The sequence below is a fragment of the Schistocerca americana genome, unplaced genomic scaffold, assembly GCF_021461395.2.
Source record: "Schistocerca americana isolate TAMUIC-IGC-003095 unplaced genomic scaffold, iqSchAmer2.1 HiC_scaffold_380, whole genome shotgun sequence".
NCBI classification, from domain to species: Eukaryota; Metazoa; Arthropoda; class Insecta; order Orthoptera; family Acrididae; genus Schistocerca; species Schistocerca americana.
In genome coordinates, this window is record NW_025726105.1 from 117,501 (window position 1) to 122,500 (window position 5,000).

General features: G+C 53.1%; 1 non-coding gene across 1 annotated transcript in view; it reads right to left on the bottom strand.

Moving 5' to 3' along the window:
• Positions 1-1,239, bottom strand: part of LOC124581895 — a 1,910-nt gene extending 671 nt beyond the window's left edge. The window contains exon 1 of the ribosomal RNA XR_006973545.1: positions 1-1,239. This exon is cut by the window's left edge and continues 671 nt beyond it. This is a non-coding gene — a ribosomal RNA (small subunit ribosomal RNA).
• Positions 1,240-5,000: the final 3,761 nt, after the last annotated feature.

Sequence of the window (5,000 nt, forward strand, 5' to 3'; positions counted from 1 at the left end):
CTTTAAGTTTCAGCTTTGCAACCATACTTCCCCCGGAACCCAAAAGCTTTGGTTTCCCGGAGGCTGCCCGCCGAGTCATCGGAGGAACTGCGGCGGATCGCTGGCTGGCATCGTTTATGGTTAGAACTAGGGCGGTATCTGATCGCCTTCGAACCTCTAACTTTCGTTCTTGATTAATGAAAACATACTTGGCAAATGCTTTCGCTTCTGTTCGTCTTGCGACGATCCAAGAATTTCACCTCTAACGTCGCAATACGAATGCCCCCGCCTGTCCCTATTAATCATTACCTCGGGTTCCGAAAACCAACAAAATAGAACCGAGGTCCTATTCCATTATTCCATGCACACAGTATTCAGGCGGGCTTGCCTGCTTTAAGCACTCTAATTTGTTCAAAGTAAACGTGCCGGCCCACCGAGACACTCACTCAAGAGCACCCTGGTAGGATTGCAACGGGGTCCGCCTCGGGACGCACGAGCACGCACGAGGCGCGTCGCACGCCTTCAGCTCGCCCCACCGGCAGGACGTCCCACGATACATGCCAGTTAAACACCGACGGGCGGTGTACCAACAGCGTGGGACACAAATCCAACTACGAGCTTTTTAACCGCAACAACTTTAATATACGCTATTGGAGCTGGAATTACCGCGGCTGCTGGCACCAGACTTGCCCTCCAATAGATACTCGTTAAAGGATTTAAAGTGTACTCATTCCGATTACGGGGCCTCGGATGAGTCCCGTATCGTTATTTTTCGTCACTACCTCCCCGTGCCGGGAGTGGGTAATTTGCGCGCCTGCTGCCTTCCTTGGATGTGGTAGCCGTTTCTCAGGCTCCCTCTCCGGAATCGAACCCTGATTCCCCGTTACCCGTTACAACCATGGTAGGCGCAGAACCTACCATCGACAGTTGATAAGGCAGACATTTGAAAGATGCGTCGCCGGTACGAGGACCGTGCGATCAGCCCAAAGTTATTCAGAGTCACCAAGGCAAACGGACCGGACGAGCCGACCGATTGGTTTTGATCTAATAAAAGCGTCCCTTCCATCTCTGGTCGGGACTCTGTTTGCATGTATTAGCTCTAGAATTACCACAGTTATCCAAGTAACGTGGGTACGATCTAAGGAACCATAACTGATTTAATGAGCCATTCGCGGTTTCACCTTAATGCGGCTTGTACTGAGACATGCATGGCTTAATCTTTGAGACAAGCATATGACTACTGGCAGGATCAACCAGGGAGCTGCGTCAACTAGAGCTGAGCAGCCGGCCGCCCGGGAGTGTGTCCCGGGGGCCCGCGCGAACACGCAAGCGTCCGCTCAATTATTCTGCAAACAGGAGGAGGCTGAGCTCCCCTGCACAATACACCTCGAAACCCTCTCAGGTCCCGGCGGCGCGCAGCGCCGTCCTAAGTACTTGGTCGGGTTCGAGAGAGGCGCAATCGCCCGGAGTTTGGCGAGTAGACGCTTTAGGTGCGACCACCCGTGCTCCCAACTGAGCTTGCCGCTGCCGACAGAGGCCCGGGAGCGTGCTGTCGTGGCATTGCCGGCGGGAGACAACACGCGCCACCTACGGTGGCCGGCAGCTCCAACGCCAGCGCCACAGAAGGACAAAAGCCCCACTTGGGTGCCGAAGCGAACTCTCCCAGCACAGCGCACGCGCCAACACGTCCGCACAGCTGCGATACAATCCACCTGCGAGAACCGCAGAGGCGACCGAGCAGCAGACGGCGTCGCGGCGCCGAGCGCCGGGCGGCGGCGCATCCTCAGCGCACACAGTCCTCAATCGGACCAGCACACTGCAGATGTCCACCGCGCTTCGCACCGGGCCCGCGAGGACCTACTTTGGCCGCACGGCGCCGCGTGCAGGGTGCGCCGGCGCGCAGCTGCGCCGCCTGCCGCCTCCGTCGGCCGGCGCGCCTGCCACTGGCCGCCCCCACCAGCCGGCTGTAGCGCGTGCGCCCACGCACCGCGCGGCCAGCACGCCGGAAGGCCCCCCCTCACCGGCCGGGGACGGTCCCACCCAGCCACCGCCGCGTATCGCTTCACACCCACATGCCATTCACGTTCGTGGGCATGGTGGGTATCGCTGAAACAACCGGTTGGTAGCTCAACCGATCGTCGCCATCACTGATTCACCTCTAGCGAGAACAACCGCACCACAACGGTTTACCAGTTCTTCATTTGCGTAACGTCACCAGCAAACGTAGACGTCCATCGCCATTTGCAAATTCAACGATTGTTGCATGCCTGTGTCAGGTGTCACGACACACTATGTCTGCCCACATACACGCAACAACATGTGCACGCTTCGCGAACACGTGGAAGGTGGCCCCCGTACGTATGCGATGTCCATTGCGCGAACGACTGTCAACCGGCCTCTGTCGCATGTCGCAGATGTGGAACGCAGTGCACCATGCTATCACGGTGTGTGAGAAGAGACGACTACGTCTGACAACACGCGCCACTACATCAACAGACGGCTCATGCTGATCGCCATCCACGGCATACCATACTGCAATCCAGCTCTTATAGGGAGACGACACGTAGCTGAGTGCACAATATTTGGACCGTATGGTTCGCCGTTGTTGGCGCAGTCGTGGTACGGTCACACATGTACCACGATGTATCATTCAGTACATGAGGACCAATGTGCGGTACAGTGTGTGATTTGGACGTACAACATCAGCGGACAGTTGCCACAAGCCGTACCACAACGTAGGCTGTGCTTCGCCATGCGAATGCCAATGAACAACTGCGAAGGGCATTGAGCATGTACGTCCTGCCGCCATCCGCATTACAGTGTATAGCTGCAAGGTGTTTAACATGAAGCGATACTCTGGGGACCGGGCAGTGCGAGTAGCAAACTATATTGCGGGGGTTGCAGTTAGGCAACACTACACTAATTTAACGCGTCGTATGACAATTACAGAGCAGGTTAAGGCCCAACGTGTGTTGGGTTAAGGCCCAACGTGTGTTGGGTTAAGGCCCAACGTGTGTTGGGTTAAGGCCCAACGTGTGTTGGGTTAAGGCCCAACGTGTGTTGGGTTAAGGCCCAACGTGTGTTGGGTTAAGGCCCAACGTGTGTTGGGTTAAGGCCCAACGTGTGTTGGGTTAAGGCCCAACGTGTGTTGGGTTAAGGCCCAACGTGTGTTGGGTTAAGGCCCAACGTGTGTTGGGTTAAGGCCCAACGTGTGTTGGGTTAAGGCCCAACGTGTGTTGGGTTAAGGCCCAACGTGTGTTGGGTTAAGGCCCAACGTGTGTTGGGTTAAGGCCCAACGTGTGTTGGGTTAAGGCCCAACGTGTGTTGGGTTAAGGCCCAACGTGTGTTGGGTTAAGGCCCAACGTGTGTTGGCTTAAGGCGCAACATAGGTTAGGTTAAGGCGCAACATAGGTTAGGTTAAGGCGCAACATAGGTTAGGTTAAGGCGCAACATAGGTTAGGTTAAGGCGCAACATAGGTTAGGTTAAGGCGCAACATAGGTTAGGTTACGGCGCAACATAGGTTAGGTTAAGGCGCAACATAGGTTAGGTTAAGGCGCAACATAGGTTAGGTTACGGCGCAACATAGGTTAGGTTAAGGCGCAACATAGGTTAGGTTAAGGCGCAACATAGGTTAGGTTAAGGCGCAACATAGGTTAGGTTAAGGCGCAACATAGGTTAGGTTAAGGCGCAACATAGGTTAGGTTAAGGCGCAACATAGGTTAGGTTAAGGCGCAACATAGGTTAGGTTAAGGCGCAACATAGGTTAGGTTAAGGCGCAACATAGGTTAGGTTACGGCGCAACATAGGTTAGGTTAAGGCGCAACATAGGTTAGGTTAAGGCGCAACATAGGTTAGGTTAAGGCGCAACATAGGTTAGGTTATGGCGCAACATAGGTTAGGTTACGGCGCAACATAGGTTAGGTTACGGCGCAACATAGGTTAGGTTAAGGCGCAACATAGGTTAGGTTAAGGCGCAACATAGGTTAGGTTAAGGCGCAACATAGGTTAGGTTAAGGCGCAACATAGGTTAGGTTAAGGCGCAACATAGGTTAGGTTAAGGCGCAACATAGGTTAGGTTAAGGCGCAACATAGGTTAGGTTAAGGCGCAACATGGGTTAGGTTAAGGCGCAACATGGGTTAGGTTAAGGCGCAACATGGGTTAGGTTAAGGCGCAACATGGGTTAGGTTAAGGCGCAACATGGGTTAGGTTAAGGCGCAACATGGGTTAGGTTAAGGCGCAACATGGGTTAGGTTAAGGCGCAACATGGGTTAGGTTAAGGCGCAACATGGGTTAGGTTAAGGCGCAACATGGGTTAGGTTAAGGCGCAACATGGGTTAGGTTAAGGCGCAACATGGGTTAGGTTAAGGTACAATATGGGTTAGGTTAAGGTACAATATGGGTTAGGTTAAGGTACAATATGGGTTAGGTTAAGGTACAATATGGGTTAGGTTAAGGTACAATATGGGTTAGGTTAAGGTACAATATGGGTTAGGTTAAGGTACAATATGGGTTAGGTTAAGGTACAATATGGGTTAGGTTAAGGTACAATTAGGGTTAGGTTAAGGTACAATATGGGTTAGGTTAAGGTACAATACGGGTTAGGTTAAGGTACAATACGGGTTAGGTTAAGGTACAATACGGGTTAGGTTAAGGTACAATACGGGTTAGGTTAAGGTACAATACGGGTTAGGTTAAGGCACTTGGGGGGGGGGGGGCCCGGTTTGTTGATTGTGATTATCGTAAGTAAATGACTGCGGCATCATCTGATTTGCCACGTCAGGGTGCACCTTTGGCTCATAACAGGCGGCGCTCTGATTCCATGCTTGTGGCAGACCTGTGTCTTTCATTCCTGCCATTGTTTGTGTGGTGTGACAGGAGGCAGTATTGTGATGTTGGGTGCACCCCTGTCTGGGACATGTGTGGGTGTTGGTGGCTTAGCTGAGCAATGGTGGTTGTCGGAAGGGTGGGATATTCTGTTTTCCGAGTGGACCTCCCGGTCTGGTTATGATAGTGTGGATT